The sequence below is a fragment of the Myodes glareolus genome, chromosome 11, assembly GCF_982192425.1.
Source record: "Myodes glareolus chromosome 11, mMyoGla1.1, whole genome shotgun sequence".
Lineage (NCBI taxonomy): Eukaryota > Metazoa > Chordata > Mammalia > Rodentia > Cricetidae > Myodes > Myodes glareolus.
This window is the reverse complement of record NC_142036.1, coordinates 73139440-73156409: the sequence shown is the minus strand read 5'-3', so window position 1 is coordinate 73156409 and position 16970 is coordinate 73139440. Positions and strand designations below refer to the sequence as shown.

The 16970-nt window shown below is 38.7% G+C and overlaps 1 long non-coding RNA gene across 1 annotated transcript in view; it reads right to left on the bottom strand.

Moving 5' to 3' along the window:
• The window catches only part of LOC125387968 (uncharacterized), a 56322-nt gene that overhangs the window by 19669 nt on the left and 19683 nt on the right, over positions 1-16970 (bottom strand). Inside the window, exon 2 of the long non-coding RNA XR_007228055.3 lies at positions 10579-10695. This is a non-coding gene — a long non-coding RNA (uncharacterized LOC125387968). The remainder of the gene's footprint in view (positions 1-10578; positions 10696-16970) is intronic.

The window sequence follows — 16970 nt, the reverse complement described above, 5'->3', positions numbered from 1 at the left end:
GGCCACAAAAATCGTATTTCTAGAAACAAAATCATGTGTTGATCCCGTTAAGAAACTTTGCTTCCTCTTTGACATCATTTCTTTTTTGTTGAGTTCTTTCCTTCCTACTTGTGAAAGAGCCACAACCACTCTTGCTATGTTACTCAAAGTTTCACAGAGACATTCAAATTCTCATTAAAACAGGAGGACTAGAATATATGAAAGGGAAATAAATAATAGTCTTCCGAATGACCTCATTCAGGCCTACTGGTCTGTAGACCCTTATAAACTAGCCAGTGTTTCCTTTCAAGGTCAACTTATTTGCTAAGTTCTCCTGGTCTTACATTTAAAAAGCAATCAAGCAAAATTAACTACATGTGTATTCCTTAAAAGTTACAAAGACTGAAATTGACAGAAACTCTTTAAAATGTTTAACACAGCTGGGTGTAATGTTTCCAATCCGTTGACAGTCTAATCGGGATAAAGCTTGTTACCGTCGTCATTATCCAGTTTCTTTAAATAAAATTATTTAACTAACATGTTAATGTGCTACCTAGTTACTGGGTTCCATTGTAATCCTCTATCACTCTAAATGCCATTGTTTTCCTCTCTTTGGTTATTGAGAGACAGTAAATATGTCTGTCTGTCCTGTAGCAGTTACATAAAGTCATTCCTTCCCAAGTTCTGGGCAAAACCTCTTCTACTAAGGATGTGGAACCTGTTTCCTATGATACAATTTATCTGCAAAGTCTGAAAGTGGTCAGAGACTTGGGATCCAGCAATATTCCAAATGAAAATAATTAGAATTTGATATAGAGTGAGATTTGAAACCTGTCGGTACACATCACTAAGTAGAAATAAATTATGGCTTGTCAAAAATGACAGATTTCCACAAGGTGCTTCCTTTTCTCTTGAGTAAGACCTTTTCCCACCCAGCAATTAACTTTATTCCCATTAATATTCAGTAGCATTGACAAGGCTGACAGAGTAAATCTGGGTTTTATAAAACTAAAGACAGATTGATGGAGACTCATTACTTTGTCTAATAATTTCATCGTTGTAGGTTAGATCTTAATAAATGAAGAACAGAGCTGTTGACTGCAGCACTGGGTTGTTGTGCCAGGTAAAGGACTCAAATTTTTTGTGTGTGGTTTCTTTTTTGTGATTCATAGATTTGTTTTTGCAAATAAACAGTAATTTTGCCTAAAGGGTTGCAGAGGTGACAAAATAATATATTTGTACCATACCATAATACTCTTACTACTGGCATGGTTTTCTTTAGATATTTCTTCACAATCTGTAAATAATAATTATGCTGCACAGTTAAATTAAATAAAATGAGTAACTGCACTCCAACGACCCTTTGATTATAGATTGAGGAAGCCTAAGAGCAAGAATTTGCTTGTGGGGTGGTAGAAAATGTGTCAGTGCTCAACTAACAACTGAACGGATCATAAAAACCAAACAACTTGGTCTTTCTTCCTGTATGGTATAAAAAGTTAGAAATAAAATTGAGCAGGTTTCACGAAAGTACGAGATGTGTCAAAGATGCTGCTGGTTGGAGACATAACATCTGTTCCTTTCTTGTTTTTGTCATACTTCCTAAAAAATTAAAACTGAAACATGTGCTTCTCTAGGCCTGAAGACTCTCTCTCTCTCTCTCTCTCTCTCTCTCTCTCTCTCTCTCTCTCTGTGTGTGTGTGTGTGTGTGTGTGTGTGTGTGTGTGCATTTTTTTTAAAAAAAAAAGAACACTTTGGTTGAGTTTAGCTCTGTATTCTCTTCTGGAACTGTGAGAAAAAATTCTCACTGTTGGTGAGAAAGATGTGAAATTTGCCCATAAAATCATCTTTCATTTTTTCCCTGGAACTTTCTAATTTGTTTTTTCCCTTGCCATGGCACAGGTGAAATTCTATCACCATTTTTCAAGAGTTATTTTTCTTTAATGGTATATAACGCAAGAGATTTAAAAAAAAATACAGCCTGGAGCAATATTAGTGAGCCCTAGGTGTGTTGCTGACACAGAATTTTACCACTTGTATTTGCTTTCTCTGCTGTGACAATATGCTGTTCTTTGACAGAAAAAACAAAGAATTTAATCATTGTCAAATTCATAGCTTTGGCGTATGTCTCATTTCCATAAGCGAAATTCATGTAGTGAAAATGGAATCATTTCACACGGGTCTCCTCTAAAGTGCATCCACTGCCAAGCTCAGTTCTTTTTGTCCCTTTTCACTGGGACCCATCGGCAGATGGACAGCTCACACCTGAACATCTGGAGCAGAAGGTCTGTGCATACTTCAGCCGTGACTTTGATTTGTCCACACCTTGAGCTTCCGCTCAATATTCCTATCTCACACTCCACAAACCCTGTGTCATTATATGCAATTACCTCTTGCTTGTTTTATTTAGTATGATCTGCATCTGTAATTTTAATTTTATTTGATTCCATTGCTTTCTGTCTGTAAAAGTCTCTCCAAATTGTAGTGCCAATATTTTCTTGAAGTAATTATCTTTCCTTCCTCATGGATATTCTATTTTTAATCTAGTTATGAATTTCCTTCTGCTCTTCATCAAAGAAGCCTTCTTACAGAAGACAGTGATTATTAGAAATGCTGAATTTGTGGGAGGACACGGAGGTGCTTTGTATGGTCCTACCCTCCAGGAGCAGCTAAGCCTAACAGAGTCCTATATCATGCCTTGTGCTGGCTAGGTTTTGTCAACTTGGTACAAGCTGGAGTCACCTTGGAAGAGGAAACACCGAAAGACAGCTTCCATAAGACTAACTTGTAGGCAAATATGAGGGACATTTTTTCTTTTAAAGATTGATGTGGGGAAGCCCAACCGAGTCTGAGTAGTTCTGCCCCTGAGCAATGGTCCTGGGCATTATAAGAAAACAGACTGAACAAACAAGGAGAGCAAGCCAAGAAACCTGAAGTGTCTGCTTCAGTTCCTGCCTCCAGGTTCTTGCTTTGAGTTCCTGCCCTGACTTCCCTTTGTGATGCACCGTGAAACAGAGATGTAGAACAAATTAGTCCTTCGCTCCCATGTTGTTTTGGGCCATGGTGTTCAAACACAGCAACAGACAGCAAACTAAGACAGTCCGTCTTTGACCTATGCTTTGCAGGTGTTACAGATATTGCTGCCACTGGAGAGAGAGGGAGTTCATTGCTCATCGGTCTCAAAGATCACACAGAGAAACACCAAGTTTATTTCTATAAGTAAAGACAAGTGAATATGGCGGAAATTGTTGACTGAGGTTTCTGTCCTGCCCAGTTTCCACAGTTGTTAAATCCCAAAGAAATCGCACAGAGGTCTGCATTAATCATAAACTGATTAGCTTATTAGCTCAGGCTTCTTATTAACTTTTATAACTTATATTAACCCATTATTCTTATCTATGTTAGCCACATGGTTCAGTACCTTATTCAGCAAGGCAGTCACATCTTGCTTCTTCTGTAATTGGGTCATGACAGCTAACTAGGAGTTCCTTCTTCCCAGAATTCTCCTGTTCTCGTTGACCCGCCTCTACTTCCTGTCTAGTTGTCCTGCCTATATTTCCTGCCTGGCTCCTGGCCAATCAGCGTTTATTTAAAATATAATTGACAGGATACAGACCATTGTCTCACACCAGGAAATGTGGGCAAGAGATGTTGTTACGATTTAATGATTTGGGAATCCCAGAGTCTGTAGGGGTTATCCTGACTTGTGTGGACCTGGGGTGCTTGGGATAGGGAAATACTGTCCCTGAATCTTACACCATCTGATATCTGATGGAAAACATGTCTGGGATGTGGGCTGTGGATCAGTGAGCTTGTGTATGAAAGGTATACTAGCAGATAAGTTAGTTACTCCCACTGGTACTTCCTTAAACTAAGGTGGAGGTCTATACAGTTTAATCAAGGCACTAAGATCAGACTACTAGAATTTTAAAAAGGAGACTCAGTTCTATTATTACCTCCATTTTATAAAGTAGGCGATTGAGGTATAAGATTTTAAGTGACTTTCACTAAGTGACAAAATTGGCTCTATTATTCTCTCTCACTCTTTAAGACACATTAATAGATGGGTATAGCAATAAGTCATTAAGAATCTGTTTAGTATTGTGTTCATTTATCGGAATAACTGTAGCAGATTCTTCCCTAGAGCCTATGACCTATCTGGCCACAGGTTCTTGGCCTAATAATGGTGCCAAGTATGAGTTTCATTTTTGTAAAGTAAGTCTTTAATGCAATCATAAAGTTGTTGGTTACTTCCATGATGTTTGTGCCACTAATCACCGGAGGGCAAGCCTCACCTGATCAGTCATTACTGTAGCTTGCAGAGTTCACAGCTGGGTGAAACTGATAGTTACCTATATCCTCTGATAGTGTGCACAGCACTTCCTGGCTCTATGAAAGCTAGCCAGTAGAAATAAGGCTTCTTAATTCTAAGCCAAGAGGCTGGAATATAACTCAGTGATGACGTACTTGTCTAATATGCATAGGACCCTTAATTTTATTCTCTACTACTAAATAATTGTATAAATTCCATTGGTGCTTAAATATATGCTGTGTTGCTCCATTAAGAAACTTGGAATAAAAAATTTCACACACACACACACACACACACACACACACACACACACACGAGATTCCAGAACTCAAATGAAAGTGATAGAAATCATGCAAACACTTGGAGAAAAATAACAAGTGTGCATTTGAAAGATGGTAAATATGCCAACCGAAATGAATAGGGCAATTCAAGTGTAGGGAATTGGTTAAACAAAAGTGTGAAGACTTAAAGTCAAGGGATCTGAAAAACATAAGACAAAGCCTAGTACTAGCTATTAAAAGATGACACCAAGAAAGAATAACATCTTTGGAAAGAAGCGGTACTTAATTCAGTAAATAAATTCGCAACTAATAAAAGGTGTTTGTAGTTGCTGTATGCCTTTGATTAGAATGGCCATGTGCTTTAGGGGTTACCCTGGCTTCCATGGATAAAATTTGGAGGGGAAACAGAAGGTGAAAGCCTCAGTTGAAGATATTACTGAAACATGGAGCTGGAGAGATGGCACAGTGGTTAAATGTGGTTATCTTGCTATAGGATGCTCTCCCGGAAAACTCGGGTTCAATTCCCAGCTCTTATAAGGCAGCTTTCAACTGTCAGTAATCCTAATTCCAGGGGCTCTCATGCCTCCTCGCCTCTACAAACACCAGGAATGCATGAAGTGCACAGATATATATGCAGGTAAAATACCCATACACATAAAATTAAATTTAAAAAGAAGTTGATCAATCCAAGAGATTGGAAGCAATAAAGTGAAACTTCAAGATAATATTAGAGAGACTGGTTTTACAACCATTGTATAGACAAGAGTTTAAGGGATCCTGTTGCTGATGTTAAAACCATCTCAAAAGAAGAAGAGGATAAAGGATCTGAATTTGAAAAAAAAAAAAGAAAAACAAGAGACAGACTCTATTGCTGATCTAACTTAGACCTCAGAGGCTACTCTGAACTCCAAGGTGGAAGAAAATGAAGGCTTGCATAGGATACAAGAACATGTATACTTTTTTTTCATTTCATTATCTAATATTAAGTAGTAAAATGGAACCTTGATTATACAGTCATGCAGACAACTCTGTTACTGGAATTAACAAAATTTAATTGGTAGCAAGATAAAATCTATTTATTTATAAAATTTATCTTGGCAGCAAGATATTCCAGAAAAGTAGATGACACAGACCTACATATAATGACTACATTTGGATTAGAAGCACTAATATCAGAAGAATACTACAAGAAATTCAGGAAGACACAAGAGCCAAAATTTAAGTAGTCGCTAAAGAAACACATTAAACTTATTTGTCTATAAGAAAAAAGGAAATAATCTTAATTGAAATACTGATAGCATGCCAAGACAAATTATAGACTTTGAAAATAGATGTGAAGTATGATATTAGCACAAACGAGCTAGGCCTTATTTGTAAGAGCAATGTCAAAATAATTCTCAATGTTATGATGGGATAGTGACAAAGTAGCTCTGAAAACATATCTTCTGCCTTAAAATTTCTCCACACACTGAGGTTCACAATCAGTTTCTGGTACTTCCTAAGACCTAGGAAACCCTATACATTGGTGAGTTACAGGGATCAAGGTATACTGTGAAAGCAAGCAAGCAAGAACGCACACACACACACACACACACACACACACACACACACACACACACCACAATTAGAAAGCAGATAATTCAGACATAAATTAATTATGTGTACATAAACATAAATGAATTATCTTTTCATTGTTAGTCAGAAAGACAATTAAATACACTTAATAGTAAGATGAAAAAAATAGTCTTTCCTAATAAGATTTACTGAGATGTCTGCATCTGACACTCATTAAGCAGTACTTAATTCCAAGTCTGTGAGAGTTTTAAGTTTCCTCCATTATTCTATATTTGCCTGTGACAGCTATATAAGCGTATTAATATTGGTGAAGAGACATCATGACCAAAGCATTTATCTAGGGCCTGGATAACATGGCAGGAAACAGATAGGCATGGCCCTGGAGCAGATGCTGAGAGGTTTATATCCTTATTCACGGGCAGCACACAGACAGAGCTCCTGGGCCTCATGTGGATTTTTGAAACCTCAAGCCCACTCCCAGTGATATATCTCCTGTCAATACGGTCGTATCTTCTAAGCCTTACCAAACAGTTCAACTACCTGGTGACTGACTAATCATTCAAATATATGAGTGTATGGGTGCCGTTCTCATTCAGCTTCCATACTGCAGGCAGAGGCCCCTCATTCATTTCCTGGCCGCCCAGACTCCTGAAATAATCACACAGAAACTATATGATTTGTAATACTGTTTTGCCAATAGCTTAATCATATTGCTACCTACCTCCTACGTCTAGAATTAACCCATTTCCATTGTTTTATATTTTAACAATGAGGCTTGTGACCTACTGGCAAGGTTCCAGCTGACAGCTTACATCTTTTCCCCCTGGTGGCTACATGGCATCTAGCAACTCCGCCTTCTTTCTCCCAGCATTCAGTTTAGTTTTCCCCACCTAGCTCTACTCTACCCTATCATAAGTCAAGCCAGCTTCTTTATTCATTAACCAATAAAAACAACACATATACAGAAGGACTTCCCACACCATTATACCCTAATGATAGAATTATCCTGAAATTCCCATGGAGCTAAAAATCAATGACAGAATTTAAAAGTAATAACAGTAAAGAATCATTGGCTTAAATAACAGAGCCCAAAGTAAGAGCACCCTGCCATGGGACACTTTCTGTGCTAAAACACTTTAGAAGTTGGTCAACTTTGCTTTTCACCCCCTCCAAAGCTCATATTGAAATTTAGCTCCCATTGTAACAGAATAGAAAGGAAGCTTTAAGAGGGTCCACCAATTTGTGCTTGTTAATGGAAAGGAAGACCCAAAGAGTTTTAAAATGCCTTTACCATTCCCCCACTCCTTGTCTTGACAAATAATATCTGAATTCCTTCCATTCGCATCAACCCATGGTCATTTTTTTACATGTTCCTTCCTCTACCATTATTCCCAGATGAGAATGCATCAAGTCCCTAAAATTCTGTTTCTTTAAGTGATCTCTCTCGTCTCACATTGTATGCAATAAAAGCCATGCTCTTTTTGGTGTCATGAGAGCTCCACCTTCATAAATGAACTGATGCCACTATTACAAGCTTACTTCCTCCTGCATCCCCACTTTCCTCTCTCCTTGTGCTATCTTCTACAAAGCTGTGATATTTTAGTAAGGTTTTCTCCAGATGTTGGCACCTTAATAGTGAGAGTGCTCAGCCTCTACAAATATGACTCTATGCATTTCTGGCCACTGTATTCTCCATTTGCAAGCACTCTGTTATAGCAGTGTTGATAAACTAAGAGAGAGCACTGGAAACAGAGCAGAACTATAATAAACCCATGAAAAGTTGGAAATGGCTTTAGAACTTGGTAATGGAAAGAGGTTAGAAGTATTAGGAGGAGCAGGTTAGGAAAGGTCTAAACTTCAATAAGTAAGGCAGTAATAATAATACTGGTGAGGTCTGAGAAAGAGAAACACAATAGATACACAGAATAGACAACATCTGGGACACAAAACAAATATTTACAGATTTAAAAAGATTGAAATCAGCCCTTGTATTCCCACTGGTTAAAACTCAACAAAACTTAAAATTGACAGCAAAGAACTCTCTAGGAAATACACAGGCTCGTGGGATTAAACAACTCATTAATGGATAAATAGTGGATCAAAGAAAAAATCAAGAAAGACATAAAAAATTTCCTGGAAGCAAATGAAGATGAAAACACAACACAACACAACAAAACCTCTGCAACACATTGAAAGCAGTTCTACACGGAAAATTTATAGTCCCAAATGTATACAATAAAAAAAAATTTAAAAACCACAGAATTCAGGGATTTAATGATATAACTCAAAAAACTGGAAGAACAAGAGCAAACCAAATCCAAGCCCAGGTGACAGTAATAAACATAAAAATCAGAGCAGAAATTAATGAAAGAGAAACAAAGAAAATAATAAAGAGAGTCAAAGATACAATTCTCTGAGAAGATAAACAAGATGAAAAGATCATTGACACCCCTAACCAAAGGAAAGAGAGAACTCAAATAAAAACAATAAGAAGAGAACAGGTAAATATTATAATAGACACTAGAGAAATTCAGGATATTATATGGGAATACTCTAAAGAACTGTACTCCATCGATCTGGAAAAATCTCAAAGAAATGCATGAATTTCTGAATCAAAATTAACCAAGAACCCAACAACCAAACACAACCATAACAAATGAGGAGATTGAAATGGTAATAAAAATCTTACAAGCTAGAGAAAGTCTAGAGCCAGGTGCATTCACAGAGAATTCCACCTGGCTTTCAAAAATTATCAAAAGCAAATCTTTCTTAAACAAGAAAGAGAGAAGGAACACTCTTAAACTTCTATGAGGCCAGTATCACCCTAATAGTCAAACCAGATAAAGTGATGGAAGGAAGGAAGGAAGGAAGGAAGGAAGGAAGGAAGGAAGGAAGGAAGGAAGGAAGGAAGGAAGGAAGCTATAGTCCAATATCCCTGATGAACATATACTCAAAAAAATTCCCAATAAAATACTTACAAATAGAATACAGGCATACATCAAAAAGATTAGCCACCACAAACAAGTTGGCTTTAACCTGGAAATGAAGGGATGGTTCAACATACAGAAGTCAACAAAAGTAATAAACCACATAAAAGGACTTAAAGACAAAAATCAAATGATCATCTCTATAGACTAAGAAAAAAAAATCTTTGACAAATATCCAACATCCCTTCACACTAAACATCTGAGTGAATGTAAGGCTAGAAGGAACATACCCAAATACAATAAAATCTATGTATGTGAAATTCACAGCCAACATCAACCTAAAATGAGAAGAGCTTGAAGCAATCCCACTTAAGTCAGGACTAAGACAGGGATCACCATGTTCACTATCCCTACTCCTTCTCAATATTCTGTTTAAATTCCTAGGTAAAGAAATAGAACAAGAGAAGGAAATTAGGAAAATAGAGGCATACAAATGGGGAAAAATCAAATTATCCCTATTCATAGATGAAATGATATAATTTGTTAGATATCCTAAAATTCAAACAGAAAACTTCTAGAAATGATAAACAAATTTGGCTAAGTGGCAGAATACAGAATTAACCTTTACAAACTAATAGCAAGTCTATATATCAACAGCCAATGTACAGAGAAATAGATCATGGGCACACATCCATTTACAATAGCTTTAAAGAAGTCAATAAACCTAACAAAGGAGGTGAAGAACATCTTCAATGGTAAACCTCTGAAGAAACAACTGCAAAAAATTAGCCTGTGGTTTTCTGCAAAGAAACAGCACGAGTTTTCAGCAGGATATTATTGAGTTTGAAGCTCAGTTTTGAGAGTATGTTTTATATTTTACTTTATATTTTAGTAAATATATTGAGAGTATGCTTTATATTTTACTCCATGTTCTGCACTCATCCATGGGGATGAGCTGCATTTCTCTTTATTTAGGACCCCTGAAAATTCTTTTATCAGTTCTTATCCTTTGTAGATTATACATTTCATAGTTCTTTTGTTAACGGTAGTCCCAAATATTTTACTCTTTTAAGGATTTCATTTTTCCAACCAATTAGTTCATTTTTTACCCATTTCTCTCATGTTCCTTTTATGTACAGAAGACCCTATTAACCTATTTGTCATTATTTATTTTCTCAAATTTAACACAGCATCATTCATTTAGTTCTCTGTGTCTTTTTTTTATCTGTGTCTTTCACAATTTGAATTCTCAAAGCAAATACTTCCTGATTAATATTAGCTTAATACTCTACAAAGATTTGTACAACCCACGCCACTCTTACACATGCATGGCCATGGCGTAACTGGTCATTTATTCTGTCAGAGCTTATGGTCACCATCATTTTATTTCTCATATTAAATTTTAAGCTCCTTTTAGTAGAATCAATGCTTTATATTTTACTGTCTTCAAAAAAAAAAAAAACCCACAGAGTCCTTTCTCCACAAGAAAAATTTCAAAACTTACTTTTCATTTGCCTTTCCTTTTATGGTGAGAAACAGCTCACTGGAATGAGAAGAATGGGTTTTTGTTTTGAATCTTTGCTTCACCAATGGAACACTGCATGCCGGGTGACTTTTCCATCTATAAATTAAGAGATCAATGTTTAAGCAAGTGAATTAGAAAGAAACAAATAAAATGTAAGGCTAAGGAAGAAATTTGGTAAGTGGTATGTATATTCACTACCAAAAACATAATAAAATAATAATAAAAAAGCTTTGCTATTTCCAGAAGCCATAGGCTATTAAATGAAAAACCCAGTATTGGTGGGGGGTGGGCTTCCCTATGAGTTGGTCAAAGAATTCTCCGTGGCCATCCAAACAATATGCTAATACAGTCCTTTTGTCCACCAAATCTAGGAAGCAAAACTCAAGATATCAAATCTCTGGTTTGCAGGACATAGTGAAATTCAGCTGGAACTGCACTGAAAGCATGCCCCCACTCCCGACCCCCTGTGGCTGTGGAACTGCACCAGAAGCATGCCCCCACTCCCGACCCCCTGTGGCTGTGGAACTGCACCAGAAGCATGCCCCCACTCCCGACCCCCTGTGGCTGTGGAACTGCACCAGAAGCATGCCTCCACCCCCGACCCCCTGTGGCTGTGGAAATGCACCAGAAGCATGCCCTCTGGCAGCTATTGTCAGCATGCTAGTAGGCACTGGGCAGGCTGCTTTTGTCACCAACAGTCTTAATCAGTTGTGGATCCTTAGTGAAAAATTACTGTCCGACAGGCAAGACGTGCCCACTGGTATGAAGCTCCCTGATTTGGTTTGATGCCAGCCCTGTAGGCGGGAACTCACATCCTGCACTGTAAACACAATGGATAGCACAGGACTGGAGAGTTTATAGCCCTAGTGGGATAGATACTGTTACCGATTGGCAAAATGGACTTTATATGTTCGTCAAATCACCTTCTGAAAAACTATATTCATTAGTGTTGCTGTCAACTTTGATCAGAGAAGACGGTTTTTGCAGTTGGCAACAGAGGCTGCAGAGAATCATAACTGGTCAAGCCCTAGGAATAAATGACTGATGAGCGCTGAACAAGAAAGAACATGGGGGCTGGAGAGATGGCTCAGCACTTGAGAACATAGACTGCTCTTCCGAAGGACCCATAATCCCCAGCACCCACATGGCAGCTCACAACTTTCTATAACTCCAGTTTCAAAGGATCTGACATCCTTATACAGATAGACACGCAGACAAAAACCAATCAGTGCTCATAAAACAAAAATAAATAAATTATAAAAAACAAAACAAAAAAGAACCAATGGCCAGGAGCACCATGGATGGGGAGGTGGAAATGACGTAAGACAGAGCTAGAGGAATGTGGGTAGAGTGGTGTGGAGTACTGCCTTTGGGGATGACATAACTGTCACAGTCCAAAGCGTATGGCAGCTGTGATTACCTGCATAAGACCTGTACAATACTGAGCCTGTCAACACCTTGTCACAGACTGGGGAGGGTCTAATGGGGACCTTTCCCCGAGGATTTACACACAGTTAACGGCTAAAAGAGTGGGAAAGACATTCTTGTGTATAGTGTAACTACTTGTTCCTGTAAACACCCCCTCTCCTACTACTTAATGAAACTCATTAGTCTTCACACACACACACACACACACACACACACAAACCAGAGGGTGGCTATTTGGGAAGAAGGGTGTGAATAAGGCACTTGTAAGGAACAAAAGAGGGTGAAGCGGTGACTATGATTCAAATACATTATGCATTTGTATGAAAATGTCATAAGAGAACCCACTAATATATATGATTAATATATTAAAGTAAAATAAACATTCAAAATTTAGTTTAGAAAATTTTTTTTTAAGTAGGAATAAACAAAGAAAATGGGTCAAAAAACAAGTGAATCCCTGAAGCATTCAGTCTGGTCAGACCTGGCTGCAAGTGCAAGCTTATTCCAGGGTCTCTTTTAATGTCACATCTAAGATCAAAACATCTCCTTGGACGTCTTCATACTTCGTTTCAGAGATAATAACAATGCTGGGTAAGAAGTGTGACATTTTTCACTTTCTCTAATCTTATTTAGCCTTTAAAATCTCCGCATCTTAGATTAAAACAGGCAGATAATAGCAAGACACACAATGCACAGTTCTATCTGCTTCTTTGGGATACATTATCTCCCTGATGTGAGAAAATGTGTGGGGCTCAACACTATTATTTCGGGATCTTGACACCAACACCATCCCTCACTGGCAGTAAAGGGCTCGGCACCATCCATTTCAGAGAATCTGGTGCTGAAGTTTTCATATATGTTCGACTGTCTCTGACACAACACACTGCTGTCAATCAGCACATGGCTTCTGTTCCTACAATTCACACAAACTTAATGCCTTTTTCGTCGTATCTAAGCACTTATCACATCGTAACAGCATACGGTTTGCATTTGGAAGCAGAACAACAAAATCAGAACAGATTTTTTTTCTTACCCGTTTCACAGGAAGATTTCTTCTTCCTGCCAGTTCAGTGACCTCAACATAGATTTTTCTCGCCTTACCAAACTAAGACCTTTCACCTTTCACATTTAAACAAAAAGCCCTTCACACTTCCTCTTTGGCAGATCCAAATCACTACTATCATTATTCTTTGCACTTTGGAACCATCATGAAGTAAAATTTGGATTATCAGGGCATGAGCACTAATAACAAGACAGTTGATTTGAAAATTGAGACGTACTCAGTAGTGTGTGTTGGTTGGACATAAAATGTGGGCATGCTCCAAAATGTTGATTCATGTCCTCCACAGGGCAGAGCTTGGGATTTCATCATATGACTCAGAGTGGTATGCAATTGGAAACCTACGAGTTTTTTTGTTTCTGAAATTTTTATTTAGTATTTGCATGCCGTGGCTGACCAGAGGTAACTGAAATCTCAGAGAGTAAAGCCACAGATATTTGATGTTAGTGTTAAATGTTAAATATAGAAATTTTTGAAAAGACCAAACCACTCCTTCAGTTTGCAAATAAAAGCAGGAACCCTGAAGATACATTTATTGTTATTAGCTTCATCTTGGTATTAGTTAGCCAGAATATATACAAAAGGTGTTTTTATTGCCCCATTTTTTCCTTCTCAAAAATGTGCTGAGATAAAGAACTATAACATTTATTTTAATTTTTTGTTATAATGACCAAATCGAACCAGAAAAGAATAGTAGGATTAAGTAAGTAGTAATATTGTGTCTTCCTGAACTGCATCGCAGTGAGATACAGGAACCATCTTCCAAAGGAGAAGGAAATACAACACACTAAAGAGCAAGTCAATGGTTGTGTGGGCCAAGTTAAAAAGTTACACATTCTTGCCCTTTCCTCCTGCCGGTAATGTTTTTGAATCACTCCCTGTGGGTGATGGACTGAATTCTAGTCTTCCCAGAGTTTTAAACATGTTCTTAATCAAATCTGAAAGATTTGGACAAAGGAAGTAACATGTGTCATGGGAGAATAGACAGGAAGCAGAAACCAGAGTGGAGATGTTAATGTAACAGATTGACTCTGGATAACAAAAGAGCAGAGACAAGAAAAGATAACAGGATAATGGGATCTGCCCAGAGATTCACAGCAGAAGTAACAGTCTACCCAGCTTGAATTTGTATTATACACAGTATTACCAGCACCAAAGGGAGCAGGACACACAAACACCACATCTGCAGAGATCGAGGTCCCTTAGCCCAGCACACAAGAGGAGAAGCAGAGGAAAAAGATTTGATATTGTAATAGGGCCATTTGTTTGTTCCCACCGCTTAGCCCTAAAATAATCACACAGAAACTATATTATTTAAATCATTTCTTGGCCCATTAGCCCTAGCTTCTTATTAGCTAACTCTTACATATTAATTTAACCCATTTCTAGTAATCTGTGTATTGCTACAAGACTCTGGCTTACCAGGTAAAGTTCTGGCATCTGTGTCCAGCAGGACTACATGGTTTTTCTCTGACTCTGCCTCCTTTCTCCCAGCATTCACTTTAGTTTCTCTGCCTAGCTCTTTCTGCCCTGCTCTGCTATAGGCTCAAAGCAGTCCTTTATTAACCAATGGCACTCACAGCATACAGAAGGGAATCCCACATCTCTGTGAGACAGAGTTTCAGGACAATCACATCACTTAAATGCCTGTGAGAATAGGGAAGGTGTGGGTGCTGTTGAGTGACAAGTGCTGAAGAAGGCAAGGAAAAGTGAGTCTGGTTATTCCCATTTTTGTAGAATACATGAACTAAACCCTTGGGTTTTATTGTTTTATTAAACAATCGAAAATCAAAGTGGATATGACCCTGAACTGGGCCATGTGAGAAGGGGAAGGGAAGAGGTAAGAGGAAATGCCAACCCAGAGAGGTGGCCCGGGCCAAGAGATTGTCCAAGAGAGTAAAGGGTAAACAAAAGGGCCAGGTAACTAAAGGGCCTGGATTATATAGGGAAGGGCATCCTGCAGAAAGGCAACCCAGTCCCTGGGCTGAAGAAGTTTAGGGTAGGGACTGGGGTATGTCAGCTAAACCCTAGAGACTGAGGAATACTGGAAGAGCCTGACAGCTGGGTCCAAAAGCAATTTGCAGGGGAACTTTTGATCTATTTGGCTTATACCTCCACTGCTGGGTCTCAAACTTGGGACAAAAGACTTGAGGTACCTGTTTAACTTATCAAAACAGACCTGGCCTCCAACACAAAGTTTATAAAAATACAAATGAAACAAAATCAGATTTGTGGCTTAATTTTAAGGTCAGATTTTTGAAGTACAAATAGATGAATATTTGAAACATTCTGTGGATATCTGTGGACATGTCAGTACCCACTGGTTATTATTGCTAATAGCCAGAAGTAAAACTGTGTCTTTCAAATATACCTATAAATGAAATAAGGGGAGAAACAATAGAGCCTACGTTTGGCAGTATGTAGAAGAGGCAGAGAAATAGTTGTCAGTAAGCTTCCCTGAGCTAATAAAAATCTAAAGACTAAGACTGGAAGAGAAGAAAGGAGGCGAATACAACCAATGCACACATGAGAAGATGGTCACAATTAGCCAAGGGACTGGGTATTAAGAGCATAAAGGTGAACCATCTTGTAGGCCTTTAAGTTAGGAAAAGAAAATTACGTCGGCTGTGTCAAAACTTACTATATAGTTCAGGAAGCTGAACAGTCATATGGGCTAGGCTTGACTGAGGGACATTTTCTGGGAATACTCAGAGGAACCGTGGCGGTAGTGGGTGCTCTAAAATAGTCTGCTTCTGGGGAGCCAGGTGAGTAGAACTAACAACTGACAAGTTCACAAGGAATTCACCCCACCCTCCATCCTGATTGAGGAAAACCTGGCCTGTAACATGATTGATTGGGGGAACTGAGGCCCAAGACTTGATACTGACAAGCAATGACTGATTTAAATGCTTTACACAACCAGCTGTCCTCGTTTGCTTTCAATTGCACGAGAAAACACTTTACAAGGGAAGGATTTCATTAACTGATGGAAGCAGATGCGGAGATCTACAGCTAAGCACTGGGCCGAGCTCCCGGAATCCAGTTGAAGAGAGGGAGGAGGGATTACATGAGCAAAGGGATCAGAATCACAACGGGGAAACCCACAGTCACAGTTGACCCTAGCTAGTGGGAATTCAATGGCTCTAGGCTGACAGCTGGAGAACCTGCATAGGCCCTCTGAATGTAGATGACCGTTGTGTGGCTTGGTCTGGCAGTGGGACCAGGATTTATCCTGGTTACATGAACTGGTATTTGGAGCCCATTCCCTATAGATGGGTTTCTCAGCTTGGATACTGGGGGAAAGGACGTGGTCCTGCCTCAACTTGATATGCCAGACTTTGTAGACTCCCCATGGGAAGCCTTATGCTTTCTGAGGAGTGGATGGGGGTTTGGGAGACAGGAGGAACTATGGTTGGTATGTAAAATGAAAAAAAAAAGACTTTTAAGTATTTTTCTAAAGGAAAGGATTTGCTCCACGTATATGTCTTATATCTCGCTAACCATCATCAAAGATAGCCAAGGCAGAAACCTAAGGCAGGAACTGAAGCAGAGGCACGCAGGAGTGCTACTTACTAGCTTGATCCTCATGGCTTTCTCAGAGAGTTCTTGAAACACTCAGAACCAACCCTATACCCAGGGCTGAGGCCCACATTAACTAGGAAAATACCCCACAGGATCACTACACCCCAATCTGATTAGATTATATTCTCAGTCGAAATTCTACCTCCCACACGGCTGTACCTTACGTCAGGTTGACAGAACAAGCAAACAAACAAACAAAACAGTCAGCAAACAATTTTCCCTAAGCAAGGTCAAATAACTCATTTCTAAGGAGCTTTGTGGGAGTCTGGCTCTCTCTTTGGGAGCTAGACTGCATGATATC